The 17,411-nt window shown below is 35.7% G+C and overlaps 1 protein-coding gene across 14 annotated transcripts in view; it reads right to left on the bottom strand.

The window, feature by feature from the left end:
* MAP2 (microtubule associated protein 2) overlaps nt 1–17,411 on the bottom strand; it is a 278,987-nt gene that overhangs the window by 140,565 nt on the left and 121,011 nt on the right. For all 14 annotated transcript variants that reach the window (XM_087863130.1, XM_087863100.1, XM_087863105.1 and 11 more), the window contains exon 3: nt 3,390–3,457. The gene's annotated coding sequence lies outside the window, so the exon portion shown is untranslated. The remainder of the gene's footprint in view (nt 1–3,389; nt 3,458–17,411) is intronic.

Genomic DNA, 17,411 nt, shown 5'->3' with positions numbered 1-17,411 from the left:
GTATCTGCACATTGTACAGTACGCACACTGCATACTGTTCCCTGATCATTCATTTCTTTTTGGTCATTTGAAACTTCTGTTATTATTTCAAGTTAAAAAAAAAAGGTTGCAAAATATGGCATCAAGTTATGCAATTACTACTTGAATTATCTGGCTAATTTTCTTATATAGATCATGCAATTTAGTAATACATCTTCATCGTAATGACACTGGAGCGCTTTATGAATTAATTTATTTTAAAACTTCCTAATTTATCTCTGATATTCCTCCTTAAAGAATAAACTTCTTTAAAAAAAAGAATAAAGTTCTTCAGTTTAAATATAAAATATAAAATACATATTAAATATATCCGAATTTGAATATTATGTTACATATTCAAGGACATATTTACTCCTAACTTAAGTATATAAAAACAACTATCTGCAGGCATACTGTTTTAACCTTATTTCAGTATATATCATGTGCATAAATAAAATATTAAAACAATGGCTATGAACCAAAAAAATCTACTAGAAAATATGTCGTATGCTGTGGTTAATACTGAAGGACTTTGGGCCAGAGTTGTGTTGATTGCCCAGTTGGAATCTCCATTCATTCATCTATAAAATGGAGACCATACCCACCTCCCAGGATTGTAGAGAGAATTAAAATGAGATGACATATGTTAAGGGCTTAGGATATTCTCTAGCCTATAGTTAATAACAAAAAATTATAGTTGTATTAATACAAATAAAGGGCAACAAGAAAAAATAGAGTTCTCTAAAACTACTATGACTCTAGAAGTTTCCTTTTACATTATGAAATGATGTCATACTAGTCCATAATGAGCAACAAAGCATTTAAGAAGACTATGACATCATTTCTAGTATTACGGGGCGGGGGGGGGGGGAGAGAAGGCCTCCTCCCCTCTGCTGCAGCAAAGTCTTGGCTGAAGACACTAAGAACAATAAACAACGTCAAGCTTGGAAGTAGTATTTAGGAAGCATCCATAAAGCAACACTCATGCTGCAGTTTGGCTTCTTTCCCTTGCTGATGAAAGTGAAAAGGGACACTTCAAAAATTCCATTTTAACCTAAAACTGGAAAAATCCTTTTCTATATCGCTTGGAGAAATTTTCACACATGGTTTGCCTGATTTTCTACCTGGTATTAATTATCTAATTAATTATTATTAACTAAAGACCTATAATGGATATTTGGGGTAGCTGGAAAAAAAAAGTACCAAATGTCTGTCTTACAGTGTGTAATCTCATGAAAAACAAGAACAAAAAAGTAATGGGGAAAAAAGCTGATGAATCATTTACTCATCAAATAATTAAATAAATATTTGTTGAACTCCTACTGTGGTCCAGGCACTATTTTATGTGCTGAAGATATGAGTGAAAAATCAGTGAAATAATTAACCAATGTCAAAATGAGTTTGATTAGCAAAACCGTGATACAGATCCCTGACTCACTCACAATCCAAAAAACAAATTCAATTCTGATTTGATGCCATAACCATCTATTTCAATAAACTCTGGTTTATTACACAAAATGTGTCAACACACCCCTAGATAAATTTAAAATGGTCCTAGAAAATTTAGGCACCAAGAGACTTTTGGTGAGGTAATATGCTACTTCTCCAATACCCAGATAAATCCCAACAGAGCTGATTAGTTCCTATTAACAATACACTGAATACATTTTTTTAGTGGTTAGATAATAACATCATCCTTTTCCAATTCATGTAAATACCTCAATGTTCAAAATTAATCTAATGAGTGGCTAAATGAGCCTGAGGATTATAAAACAGATTCACACATAAAATACGTACTGTGTGGATTTTGTGAGATGGGAAAATACCAAATAGATTTTTGTTTTTCACCAAATATGAAATATATTCACCTACTCTGAGTGGAACCTAAAAAGAGAAAATAGTCCCAAGGGTTTTACAATATCCAGGAGGAACAGTAAGCCCTGTCTGGAGATTTCATACCTGATTCTACTGAGTAATTTCTAAGGAAAACACGCAATATATTTCATGTATCTCTGAGCCTAGTCTATTCGATTTTGTTCAATATCTGCAATAAATGCAGTTTCCTTTTTTAGAACACACTGATTTATTTTAATGAATTCATTCTCTTGTGCAAAAATATTATGTGATACTGCCTACACTCTGGAAGGGTGATGATAGAGGCATCTGCCCCTTCCCTCTCTCCCACAATCACTACCCACAGCAGGCTCTTAGGAAGTGCTTGTGGAATGAATAAATTAAGGTTCTCATAATTACACACTGCAGAGAAAATTAAACAAGGACAATGCATTCGTCTCTTTCAACTGCTACAAATATTCACACTCTCAGGTATACAGTCACAGACTTCTGGTATTTCAGGATCAGTCGTTGAACATTAACTATTTCTGAAGTACATTTAAAAAAACCAAAAAAACCAAAAAAACGACAACTAACCTCACTGACTAAAATATTTTGGGCTGATAAGCTTGAGAGGAAATGCTGTGTGAATGCTGAAGAAAGATTTAAAAGATGTTACTGATCTTCTACAGCAAGGCAGAAAATGTCTTCCATTTTTTTGAAGGCAAATAACAAATATAGCTTTTATTGACATGAGTATATGTTGAAAGTCAAAGATAATCTTAAAGAATTAAACAAAAGGTAATACCCATAACTGCCATCTCTATACATCCTGACGCCGAATTTCAAAATTAATATTTTTCATGTAAGGCAGAAGGCCCAGGATCAATGGATTCAACTGCTTCCATGGCAAGACGAAGGATTACTTCCTTACGCCAATAAAGCATACATAAAATCAGTTCTTTGAATAGCTAGCAACCTCAGCCTTTAGATATGGTGCTAAAGACTAAAGTATCAGTGAAGAAGTTACAATATTTTATTCACAAAACCCAACAATACTGAGTCATTCCTAGGCTCTCATCTCTAGCGCTCCTTCTACCTGGGAAGGGCAAGCCATTTCATTTACCCATTTAAAAACATCACTTATTAGCAAGATTCTCTCAGATAAAATCTTTACTTTAGTATATTTCTGTTAAATTTAAATGACTGAATTTTCATTAAGATAGAGAATTTTGGACTTTTTTTTTTTTTTTTTTTAGCTGCTACAATAATAAAAATCTGAAAATAAGCCAGACATGTTGATATTTGTTAACAACTTGCAACCCAGGCAAAAGACATAATTCCTTAGACGTCTTATAATCAAAACAGCCTTGGATAATGGCATTCTCTGCATGGGAAATCTTACATGCTATAATAGACAATGATCAACGTAGGCTTACGGATAAAAGACCAACCATAGAGAGATTAATTTAAATAAAAACATTCCAAATCCCCCCTGATTTCCCCTCATTTAAACATCCAAACAAAACATGTGGTACCTTTTAATTTTCTGAATGAGTAGTTCCCAATCAATGTTTCTTCGGTTAGAGACAACAAGCTGAAGAATCTACCGAAACAAAACAAAAGAAAAAAAAATACATATACAGATTTGTTAACTAAATATTGAAAATTGTAACTCACCAGTAAGCAAATGAATTCTTTATAATCCAGATAATAAATCTATGTCTTGAGATCTGTAGTACAAATAATGCAGTACTTGAATTTTTAGGAAGCTCAGTAAAGAATTTTAAAGCATTTTACTTTGAGATCACGTAAAGCAAATCTTTTGAAAAATGGAAAAAAAATAAAATGAAATAAAATTTAAAAAACCCCGAAGCATTACCAGTGCATATGCAGCGATACCACCCAAGTCTAGCCTTTGAGGATTGCTGCAGAATCCTTCTCCCGGAGCATTATCTCTACGGGCTGGCTCTAGCTTTCTCGCTCCAGACAGACGCAGTCTGCAAGCCACCAGCTCCTCTCTGTGTGTGTCGGGGAAAGGGAAGCTGCAAATTAGAAAAAGTCCCCGCAGTGGCGAAAAGGAAAATAAGGCGAGTGGGAGAGGGAGAGAGAGCTCACTAGCCTCAGAATTTTCGAGAATGATGACAAGCCACCCAGCTCCGCCATCATTCACTGACAATAAGATGCAGCCCCAGCTTATGATTTAGCGGTTTACCATCGGGGCTTCTGGTATCAAATGCCTGACAGGCATTTTAATTGCCTCCATCCAAGTGTGTCCCCAGGAGTCGAGTCTATAAGCCTATGAATGTCATCATCTGGTCTCCTTTGTGTTAATGCCAGACACACAGACACACACACACACACAGTGCTTAAATAGAGAGTTTCCCGGCGTAATATAGGATTACAAATAAATCTGGCTACACAAACTGGACATGATAAATGGTAGTTTACGGGAATATTTATTATCTACATTAATGACATCAGAGATTGTCTGATGTTTTGTCCCCGGCTGCTAATTCTGACATTTTAAAAACTGAATATCCAAAATTGTTTGTTTACTTATTGTTTACTTATAGTCCAAAATAAATAATTTAGTTGTATTTTCTAAGGGAAAATTCAATCCCCTTGTAACTGTGATAATAACACACTTGGCAATGTTTTCCTTACAAAGGAGAATGCAGCAAAAAACAAAGGGGATTAGGAAACCAGGGTTGATGTGTGATTTCTGTGGGCAATCTATTTTATTCCGTTTATAGACAGAAGCAAAAGGAGGTGGCAATGAGCTTGGGTATTGGGACCTTACAGTCCCTGAGGGCCAAGCCAGGGAATTGAATCTCCGGCATAATCAGTACCTCCTTTATGTTAGCAGCTGAAATTAACAGTTGAATATCCTTGTTTCACAGTGCCCCTTATGTAGGGAGGTTAAATGTGGAATAATTCCCTGAATTTATTGCCCGGGCAGAAGAGCTGGGAAAAATGTTAAGAAATAAATTAATTTTTACATCATTATTAGCTTCCTGCATCAGTGAATGGAGCAAAATTCAGTGTATACCAAAAGGGCCGGCAGCAAAGAAGGTTGCTGGGAGGGAGCATCACCATGGTTACTGGAAACAGAAAGTACTGAGAAAAATAAGGTGATGATAGAGAAAAGGGAAGGAGACTCCAGTGGAGGAAATTTAGAATGATATGCTTCATTCTTTGCCTTCTGGAAAGAACTGTGTCTATCAGTTTTACACTCTCTTTTGAACACATAAAGATGAATTTACATTCTCCATTAGCCACCTTTCTTCTCCACTTTTTGATCACGAGCTAATTTTGCTTTCATAAATATTCAAATTATGGTTCTTTTGTATGAAATGATTCCTACTTCTCCTTGCCTCTGTCCATATCCTGGAGTCAGGGACAACACTCAGCCCAGTCCACACCCTTTGTTTCATAGGTGAGAAAGCTGAGGCCCAGGGAATCTGGCCAAGGTCACAAAGCAGGCTGGAGATCCAGCAGACACACCATCCCCATGTCCTGACTTAGGTGCCCTGCTTTTCTTCTTTTACCAAGTGCTTTTCTTTCTACGCTCCCTCCCATTCCGTGTGCAAGCAAAAACGATTCCAAAACCATCCTTTGTCTTTGATTTTGTGAGCCTTCTTTTATTTGCTAAAGCAGTGATCTTCGTTTTTTAAAATACGTTCCAATAATTCTGAGACTAGCCTTGCTTAGTATCTGTGCTGTACTGTATTGGAGGTCTGAAGAATCTGGGGTAATGATGTCACTGCTTTTCTTTATTTCCAGCCTGGCAATCAGAAGAATTGAGCCTGATGGCCCTTTGGTGATCCTATCTTGTTGAGCCTGAATTTAATCATCATATACTAGGCACTCTATCATCCCTGGCATCGTTCTTTCTGCAAGCATGAAATCGGGCAATTCGACTGCGCTGTCCTCCCAAGGTCCTCCTAGTTAATAGACAGTGTGAAGTTTCATGAGGTTACCCAAATGATGAAACTGGAAAAGTGGGAGCCCAGGTTAAAAAAAAAAAAAAAAAAAAAAAAAAAAATTAAGAGATCATTCACTCAAAAACAACCACTGGGGGGCGCAATATTCGTTAAAATCTTTCTGAGTCAGCAAAAATTGTGATTAGGATTTTGACCTTGATGCATTGTGTTTATTTCCTTCATAAAATGTTCTTTCAGTATTCAGTTGTTATGACTCATTGTTTTTAGGTTAACTCATCCGTAGGTAGGATCAAATTGACTTTTCTGATGTCTAAAATACAGTGGCTACCACCACTACTGTTCTCTGCCCCCAGTTTGTTAACTATCAAATAAAGAAATCATGTTTAAAAATATGATTACCCTAGTAAAATTACAAGAGATTTCAGATTTCAGTTAATCTTACATACTGATTAGGATTCTTCTCTTCCAAAAAGCATTCCTTAAATATGATCTGTTAAATGTCTATTTTTCTTCAGTGATTTGGACCCTAAAGTTATTTTTCAAAAGAAATGTTTTAATATGTTATATAGATCATTAATAATATGTTGTTCATTTCTGAACACAAAAAATGATGCACGAATGATGTCATTTCTTGAAACATAAATCATATTTTGTCAGAATCTCCTAAAGCACACATAATGGTCCTAGTCAGTCTAAAACAACAGTGCAGCTTCAAAATATTTAATACTTTTCAGGAGTCATTATTTGAGAATACCTGCTTTGTCATTGAGAATGAGTTGGTAAATTCTTTTTCTTTTTTTTTCTTCTTTTCATTTGTTAGTGGAAGGAACTATTACTTTAACATGTCCATTGTATAATCGGTATATAATTCTTTCCTTTAATTATATTCTAAAAATGGCAGATAATTGAGAGCCTTTCATGATTTTTTATATATTTTTTATATTTATGCTTATGAGCCTAAACTGTACTGCTTTCCTTATCCTTTCTCTCTTTGACAATATTCTAGACCTTGGCTTAGTACCATTTTGATGACACACATACTATATTTCAAATACCTGATAGGTTCTAGGTATGGGGGGAAAACATTTCCTTCTACAGGAACTTTAATTATAGTGGAGGGTCATAGAAATAAAGAGGAATGTAAGCGGACACTTCTTTTTCTCACTTTGATGACACACGATATCTCTGCCCCTCTGTTATAATCTGCTGCATCTCAGATCCTGATCTTTCAGAATCTGATTTAACTGTATCCCCAAATTCAGTTAGCTAAGCCCTGTGGCTCTTCTGGAAGACCCTGAGTTTCACTCCCTAAATATATCAGCCTGTGTATTTGGGTGTCACTCTTGAAGTTTCTTCCTTACCTCCTTGAATCCTTTGGTCATAGAATCATCTTCCCAGCTTTACCAGCTTTCCTGACTACTGTAATGAAAACTGCAACCATGTCCCTCCCACCACCCTTCATCACTGCTCCTTCTTTCCCTTTCCACAGCACTCACCACTTCCCATCACACCATAAACTTGTATTTATTATGTTTATTATTAATTATCTGCCTCCCTCTGCTAGGTCTGTGAGAGAAATCATCTTTACGTGTTTGCGATGCTGGGAACCTAGTAGCATTTAAAGTATTTTTTTAAATGCGTAAATGTGAAAATCACATTAGTGGATGAATTGAAGCATTTAAGCACAAGACAAGTCTTTGTGTTTCATATTGATTTCCTTGCTCTATATATTCAGTCTTCCTTATGAATATTGCATTTTATTTGTATTATAAATCACATTTTCCCACGGAATCAATATTTTTTGTTATTTCCATTAAAGGATATACATTTATTTAAAATAGGGACTTGTCTCCTGCTTTCTTTGAATTCTGCAAAGTACCTAGCGTGGGACTATGAGATCTTAAATGCAGAGTAGGAGCTTATTTGATAAATAATACTTGTATTGGTGTTAAATATGCTAACATTTAATCTTTAGATTATTTAAATAAAATGAGAATAGTTAATAAATTGATATTGCCTTGTGGTCAAAATGCTTAGAAGTAGCTTTTTATTTAATTTAAAAAAAGTTTAAGATTTTATTTTTAAGGGGGCACCTGGGTGGCGCAGTCATTAAGCGTCTGCCTTTGGCTCAGGGTGTGATCCCGGCGTTCTGGGATCGATCCCCACATCAGGCTCCTCTGCTAGGAGCCTGCTTCTTCCTCTCCCACTCTGCCTGCTGTGTTCCCTCTCTCGCTGGCTGTCTCTGTCAAATAAATAGATAAAATCTTAAAAAAAAAAAGATTTTATTTTTAAGTAATCGCTACACCCACCATGGGGCTCGAACCCACACCTCCAAGATCAAGATTCACATGCTCTACCAACTAAGCTAGCCAAGGTACCCCTGAAGTGACTTTTTATAAATTGACTCTAATTATTATACTTTGCACTTAAAAAATTAATAATAGAAATAATAATTATAGTTTTACATTATACTCTTAAATTTGTCATTTTAAATATAAGCAGTTATCTGAGTATTTTACAAATTATTATGACACCCAAATTCACTGTACACTGTTTTGCTTTATTTACCACAGATGACATCTTTTCTTCCAACAAATTTTGTCCCCTCAAAAGCATACTGTGGTCAGACTCCATGGCCCAGCACTCTCCCCACCATAAGACCTACTAAGTCAGAATTTCCATGGGGTGGGCCTGAAACCTGTGTGCTCAAGGGGACTTGAATACCTGAGAAAGCTGGGGAAATACCACTTCCAGGGGGCGTACTCCTTCAAGGGAAGTCTATAGAACTTGGGTGTTTTGTCTGCAGATTGAGCTCATGCTAATCAAAGGTAATCAAACTGTGGACAAAGCCTTGGTAGTTATGCTTATCCCTTCAAAAGGACTGTAAACGTTCTTAAGGGAAGAGGAAATATCGCTAGTAAAGAGTCCCAGTTCCTAACATAAAGATTCAATAAACATTTGTTAATGCAAAAAAAAAAAAAAAAAGTATATTGTGTTCAAACAGACAAAAAAAAAAAAAAAGAAAGAAAAATGTCACAACTAGCATATCTGTCTGAATTCCATGAAATGTTGAAATTCCATTACTTTTTCACCTATAAGATGGCAATTTCTTGTGCTTCAACCTAATACCTGGAGAAGTTATAAAAGGAAGCAGAATTGAGTAGAGTGAACTGTACAAAATGTCCCAGTCTCCAGGCAAGGGCAAGCCCTCAATGGCCACTAATTAAAATATGACAAGTTTCAAATCCAATCTGTGGTACCTTCCAGAATATTACAAATTATGAGAAGCATAGATCCAAAAACTACTGATATCTTTTAAGGCCTTGAGGCTCTATGATTCATTGAGGATCTGAAAATCTTCTAGAAATGTTTCTTGAATTCTTTGACAAATTCAATAGTAAGTCTCTAGAACTTATATTCTAAAATGCATGGGCAAATAGATTCAATGCAATATCATCAGTGAAAGACATGCTCTAGGGGATTCCTGATTTATGGGATGAATAACAGCTGTTGGGAGTTAAAAGACAATCAATAAGCACCAAAAGGATAAATTTATATAAATGACTCACACGGTTTTCTTTTCTTTTTCGTGGCAAACTACAAAAATTATTAACATAAACAAGGCTGAATTATCCTTTATAAAAAATAAATAACCAATATCTTGAGAAACTCAGAGAGCAGGCAATGGACAAATACATTATAGCTGGGCAAAAATCCCCCTCCCCCAATAAAATCTTTAAATCACTTGACTCCTGCCCCAAATTCTTCTTGTTACGATTAAAGAGGATGAACTATATTCATTAGCTTGTTGTGTACTTTATCTTTCATTCACTTTCACTAGGTATTCTATGCTACTGAGCTGGATTTTTACTTATTTAAAATTTGAAAATAGATTGTTATTGTCCAGGCCTCAAGTCTTGTAAATATTTGCCTTATTTTATATTTAAACTATTTCTTACACGCAAAACCCAGTAGAAAAAAAATTTAAACCAAGATATTCAGTATTTCCACTGAATTCAGATAAAGAATGAATCGGAAATGATGTATGTCTATAAAGAAGCAAAGAGCCTACTGACATATGTGTCACCCACAGTCATCTTTGCCATCTTCACTGCGATTCTGATTAGACTTGACCCACAGTGGGAAGGATGAATGTATTCTAAGCAAGGAGGGTGAGGAGTAAGGCAAGATAACCGGACTATTTTCCAGTTGCTCTTGTATCATGCTTTAATTCTCTGAGTCATCATGATCAGAGTTTGGCTTCACGATTTTATTTTAAATCTTAGTGTGGTGGTTTTTTTTTTTTTTTTTCTAAAATTCAGTTATATTCTTATCCAAATATAAGTACAAAATACATTTCAAATTATTTTTGGGTTATGCACCATTTTTAACCTCAGAAGTATTCATATTTCACAGGAAATTTTTCACAGGTAGTTTTTTTTTTTTTAAGATTTTATTTATTCAAGAGAGGGAGACAGAGCGCATGCAAGCGCATGAATAGGGGGAGAGGCAGAAGGAGAGGGAGAAGCAGACTCCCCACTGAGTGGGGAGGCCGAAGTGGGGCTCAATCCCAAAACCCTGAGATCATTACCTGAGCCAAAGGCAGCTGCCCAACTGACCGAGCTACCCAGGTGCCCAACTTTTATTTTCCTTTATTCCATTAATGCCCTTATTTCACTCGTCAAGGTGAAGCCAAAAAGATAATGTATAGAGAGAAGGAGAGCACTCAAAACACAGTTTGACTGCAATTTAGTGAAATAGCTAGCTCCAAGGCCATATTTAGGCTGTATGCGCCATTACCACCACGGCTTAGGAAATGACAGTACCCAAAGTTCTATTCTGCTCACATACTTTCACCAAAGTAGACTGAACTGAACTTCTTTTTTAAAAACAGTGTGATGTGAACTGCAATTCTGAAAAATAATTGCAGGTTCAATTCATCAAGTCATGATCTCATTACACTTGAAGAACTAGGTTGGGAATAAAACACTCTCCAGATGTTGAAAAGAAAGCTATAATGGCAGAACAACTGAAACTCTCACACACGGCTGGTGGGAGTACAAATTAGTGTGAACACTTCTGAAAACTCTTTGGCAATTTCTAGTAAAGTAAAATGTATGTCTACCTTATCCGCCAGTAATTCCATTTCTAGGTATATACCTAGGAGAACTGAATACATATGTTTACCTAAACACATTTTTAAAAAACTGTCCTTAGCTTTATTCGTAATATCATGAAATCAGAAAGCACTCAACTGCTCATCAATAGTAGAAGGCATTATGGTATATTCATAAAATGGATTAGTACACTGAAAAAAATAGAAAGAAAAAGAATTACTCTTGCATGCAACTCCACAGATGAATCTCATCAGCATAATGATAAATAAAAGAAATAGACAGAAGAAGACTGTATTATTCCATTTATACGAAATTCAAGAACAGACAAAACTAATGTTCAGAAATAGAAGTCAGAATAGTGTTTATGTCTATGGGGATTAAGACAAAGGGCAGTATTGACTAAAAGAAGTACAATGCCTTCTTGACATGGGGGGCAGTAACATGTTGGGGGGTGTACAATTGAGATGTGTGTGCTATATTAAGGTATAGTATACCTCCATAATAATAATAATAATAAAAACAAAAATATTATGATGCCATTGGTTTAGAAACTCTTTGCTCACAGCAGCACATTTTAGGATCTAGAGTGAACATGCTGCAGAAGTGTTCTGGTCTGAACATACATATGCAGGTATGTAACTATGGCTGCTAAGTGAAGGTCCTATGAGGATTATGTGTTTGGTAAATAAATGAGCTGTGAGGGGATATATTCCTTAGAAGGGAGAGAACATTTTTTTTTTAAGTTTCACTTATTTATTTGAGAGAAAGAGAGAAAGAGTGAACGGGGGGAAGGGGCAGAGGGAGAGGGAGAGAGAATCTCAAGCAGACTCCAAACAGAGCACAGAGTCCGATGCAGGGCTCCATCTCACAACCCTGAGATCATGATCAGAGCTGAAATCATGAGTCAGATGCTTAACCGACTGAGCCACCCAGGCTCAGGGGGAGAACATTTTACATGGGCTTTTAATCAATAAACAGAAAACAGTGAAGTAAAAATCTATATAGTAAAATTATATCTTAGAAATTTAGCAACATGTGAAAGTACTTGTCTATAGAAATACATACTGAACTACACTATGATGACAAAAACGTGGACAGTTAAGGTGATTTCTATACTGTCCCTTTCACACAAATCCCTTGCCCACTGATGCCCACCATAATCACCAGTTTACTTCAAAATCATCTACTTCTTTGCTTCCAATCCAAATCTTACACGTCCTTTTTGGTCCATTTAATGTTCTGCCCTCTTTTATGAAGGCTTCCAGAACACCTCCACTGCACAGTGTCACTAAATACTTTGCTTTCTCAGAATCACCAAGATACCAAAGAAAACAAAATCACCATGATACTATAATGACTGATATTATATATGGCCTTGGGCTGGTCTTCTGTTGTTTATATTCATTTATTTATTCTAATATTGACAAATTTAAAAAGCATAAGACACAATTCTAATATAAATGATTAAGTACCTATAATGTGCCAACTTCTTTCAACACATTGCTTTATTCAACAATTCTGAGTTATGAACTTCCATTTTACGTTGAGGAAATAGTCCCAATTAGGTTTAGTTATATGCCAAGCACACAGCTGGTAAGTGGTGAAGCAAAAATTCAATCCCTGGACTTCTGAGTTAATTAGTTTGTAATTCAGCCTAACATTTCTAAGGTGTCATCAGAAGAGAGAAGATAAATTAAACATAGAACTAACAATTTTCCATTTTTCTAGGGCACGCACTTTAAAAACAGACTTTATTAGTCTAAGTGTGCATAAAAGAGATAGTATTAGAAATAAGCATCTTTACTTTCAGAATTATTTCAGTTTCCTTCAGTTCATATATAAATGATGTGTATGTATGAACACAACCCTTCCTATAGTTAAGGAAGACACTGTAATTTTATTAACTATCTATCTGGTCTAATCTTGGAAGAGTGACATGCATGGGATATATGCTCATGTGTTTTTGAAGAACTTCATTGTTTGACAGTTTGAGTTTACTGTGTATGTTTTTAAACCTCTTGTTGAAATTAACATGTGTCTTAGAAGTATAGATTATAATGGTAAAATACCTGTCTTACATAGTCAATTACTACCCTCATTTCATTATATCAAGGTAGGAATAATCGAATACCATGGTTAATCTTAAAGGTTACATCAGAAAATGTTATATCAGTATCATATGCAAATGCATGTCTTGTTTAAATTAACTTGAATTAATTTACAGTTAAATTCTAGATGTGGGACACTTTTCTTTCAAACAACTCATTCCCTCCATCAAGTCTTTCCTCAAATATTATCTTCTCAGTGAGGTTTAACTTGACCCTTGCAATCTGCAGTCCCCATTCCCAATCTCCTTTACCTTATTTGGCAGAATACTTATAATTTTCTGGTAAACCATATAACTTATTTATCATGCTTATTCTTTATTGTCTGGCTCTCCTTATTCATTTGTAAGCTCCAGAAAGGCAAAACGCTTTGCCTCCTCGTTTGTTCACTAATATCCCCAGGTACTTAGAACTGGGCTTGGTACATAATCGGCACACAATGAATATTCATTGAACTCATTCTTGCATGAATGAATGATTAAAATTATAACACTAAAACTCATACAAAAAGCATGAATTATCTCTTAAAAAATCTGAAGTCTTAGTTGAAACAGCTGACGAAATCTGTAGAAATCACTAGTTTCAGAAATCACTTGACAAAACACATGGTGTAATTATTTTATTTATTTTTGTGTCTTGGTTAACTATTTAGATATACAAGTTTTAGGCTTTTCATCTATGACACATTTATAGCCATTTTAGGTGTATCTCTCTCTAGATTTTTACAAATAGTTATCTATGTGTTTATTATTTATTTTCACAAAAACTCTTCCAGCATTTTTTTTTACGTGCTGATGAATCCTTACTTATAACTTGCATGTTTATCTTTAGCTTTCCAACCATCTAAAAGTTGATACAAACTGCTTTCCTTCACTATATACAACCAGCTTATAGGGAATCCATATGTATAGGAGAAATGGGAAACCATGGAAGAAAATGATGAGATTTAATGTTAAGGAATTCTCACTCAATGAAGTTTTCATTTAACAGACTGTCAAGCAGAATCATCTTCAGGAGTTATGAATTTCTTTTTTTTTTTTTCTTAAAGATTTTATTTATTTATTTGACAGAGAGAGAGACAGCCAGAGAGAGAGGGAACACAAGCAGGGGGAGTGGGAGAGGAAGAAGCAGGCTCCCAGCGGAGGAGCCTGATGCAGGGCTCGATCTCAGAACTCTGGGATCACGCCTGAGCCAAAGGCAGACGCTTAACGACTGCGCCACCCAGGTGCCCCAGGAGTTATGAATTTCTTGGCCAATCTTCCCGGAAGCAGGAAATGAACCTTTATTTTATTGAATATCTCTACAAAATGGAACCATTATGATTTAATTGAAGAATAAATAATGGCACAAAGTCAAATGCCAAAAATCAAATGCTGCATTGCATGACATTAGTTCTAAAATCCTGATTTTTTTTGAAAAATGCTAAAAGGAGTTATGTTGTTCATTGCTTTCCAAGCTTTCAAGATTGTTATCTCAATATTCTACACCTATTTCTTTCCTTCAATACTTGGCAACTTCATATAATTGGAGCACTAGCAATTTTTGAGAGACGAATCCATTTGCATTAGGTAGTTTTTAACCTTAACATTAGTACCAGATTATTCTGAAAGGGTTTAAATTCTACAAGCTCTTATAGCATTTTCTTTCAGTGTTAAATATTTCCAGGCCAAATCATAAAATGTCTACTGTGATGGTTTAATAAATGCAATGTCATATGTGGAATGATTTCTGAAAATGTATATATATATATATATTTTTAAAGATTTTATTTATGTATTTGACAGAGAGAGACAGCCAGCGAGAGAGGGAACACAAGCAGGGGGAGTGGGAGAGGAAGAAGCAGGCTCCTAGCAGAGGAGCCTGATGTGGGGCTCAATCCCAGAACACCGGGATCATGCCCTGAGCCGAAGGCAGACGCTTAATGACTGCACCACCCAGGTGCCCCTGAAAATGTATATATTTTAAAAAAATTTATTTTATGAATAGCCCAAATGCACATTCCAAAAATTTATGAAATCCAACCTTATTCTCTCTGTTGTTTAGGGGAGAATTTACCCTATAATCAGAGCCACCAGGAAATACATATACAGTTTCTTAATCCCTACCATTCCTCTTTTTCTAATCCCTTACCAAGGGTACATCAGAGATGAGAAGAGAGAGAATTAACTAGTGATGCAAGTAGTTATTTGAACATAGTTTAAATAAAACAGTTTGGCAGAACAACACAAACTTTGAATATTTAGAATAAATCCAATGCTATACCTAAATGTGCACTAAAGTCCTAAATCCTCCTATTGATTAGAATTAGAGAATATAGATCATGAATACTAAACTTCTTGTGAAAAGAAAGGGGAACTGGAATGGAGAGTGGGAATACTTTTATGTTTCATCCCACCATCAGATTCCCAAGCCACAAAAGACTCTAGATAAAAGATACACTGGCTTTTAAGTCAAAGGGAAATATTAGACATGATCCATGTCTATATAAGGACATTCCTTCTCAACAGCACCATCAAATTGGCTAGAAAGGTTCATGTGGGGAGAATTTTATATGGCAATGTTTGAAATTGCATTACATTTATACTATCATTTTCCATAGTTCTGTGGCTTTCCCCCCTTTGCTTCTAATAGCAACCATATAATTAAAGAAGTAAGAGTGTTTTATTTAATAATTTTTGGGGAAAAGTCAATTTTTTTCTAGATATTATCCATCTACTGTGACTTATTTTTCAAATGGATTGCAAAAACATGCTCTTTGCAGAAGCAGCCATTTTAAGTATCTGAGCCAATGAATGAAACTATCTGGGAGAGAAATTTCCATATGCCTAAGAACACTAACTTTTTTCTTAAATGGCCACACTCTTGTGTGCTTTTTTCTTCCTCTCCCATTCTCCATGCTCTGTCTACCCCTTTCCAACACTTCCTTCTCCTTTTACCCCAAACTCATGGGGAGCATGGTCTAGGAAACAGGAAAATATTTAAGGAATCATTTAGACAAACTTTTCTCTACCTAAGTCTTTGGCTTCATTTTAGTTGAGGGGCAGACTTGATGTGTTTTACAGCATTTTCTTTCTACAATATCTGGTAGATTCTTTTTACGTTGGTGCATTGGAGCAGAATAAATAATTTGTTTCTCCGGGGTTGACTCAGAAAAAAAATGGAATTGGAAATGGGGAGAAAAACATATAGCTACTGTGGTCTTTATACATAATACTCCAGCATGGTATCTATTTATTTTGAACTCAGTAGAACTAAGGACATAAAGACAAGGGAATAGAATGCCCAGTTTACAGATACCTTCTGCTGAGACAACTGAGAGTACATAGATGCCACATTAGAAAAGAGCAGGTGGTACCTCAATGACAGGTTTTTCTAGATGGCAATGGCTGATTATAACTCTCTCAGAATTTGTATTTTAATTTGGAAGTGCTTAGTAGAATGTAGTATTGATTGATTGGCTGACGAGAGAAGAGGAAGTATAGCCTGTGTTAAGTGCATAAAGAATGCAAAAAGGGAAACCTTTGAGAAACTGGCAGTCGGGACATTCATTAAAAGCCAAGTGTAACAAAAGAGAAACTTATTTTACAGCAGGGAAAAACTTTGGAAAGGGGAGACGAAGGGGAGCAAAGGTGATAAAAAAGCATAGAAATGCTACGATTGACCCAGTGCTATTTGTGCATCATCTGAAGAAAAAAAGTAAATAAAAACTTGTGACATGTGCTAGGAGGGCTGAGACACTCAAATCAGAAGAAGTAAGAATAGGGAAGAAGGGTAGAGAAGAGTTGGAAGATCAAGAGCTTTGGAGGCAAACAGGGTTTCATTTATAAATCAGTGAGCCTGTCTGACAGGTGAGGCGGGCTGAAGCACTTGAAAGATCTTATTCAGTGGCTGGCATTACTGAATGCCCAGCTGGGTCCGAACAAGAGTAGTTTTAAACAGGGACATTGTTCCAAAGAAATCTTAAGTTTCATGTGCCCTCCAATGCAGCCTTATAAATCTTGAACAGCATCAATATTCACCAACCACCTGCAATCAGCATTACTCCAGAATTCGCTGGACACAGCAAGTCCTTGACAGGGAATATTTTAATTTGGATGGCTAGCCCTCTACTTAGGACTTACATGTATTGATGATATGCAAATCAGTTCAGTTCACAAGCTGTCCCATCAATAGCATAAATTAAGTGTATCCTATCATGAGGATTATCTTGGAAAGAGAGAATGTCACCCTCAATATGCCTATGGCCTAAAGGTGAAGAGTCAGCAGTCTCTGAATAAGGGAGAGTGAAAAACAAAGAGTATTCATCACTATTGACTGGCTGACTGCATTCTTCTTTAGGCTAAATGCTTGATTACTTACATAAAATATCTTTGCTCAGAAAAACTTTATTT

Source organism: Ursus americanus, chromosome 1 (genome assembly GCF_024610735.1).
Source record: "Ursus americanus isolate L20-20 chromosome 1, mUrsAme1.1.p, whole genome shotgun sequence".
Taxonomy (NCBI): Eukaryota; Metazoa; Chordata; class Mammalia; order Carnivora; family Ursidae; genus Ursus; species Ursus americanus.
This window is presented reverse-complemented; position numbering and strand designations above follow the sequence as displayed.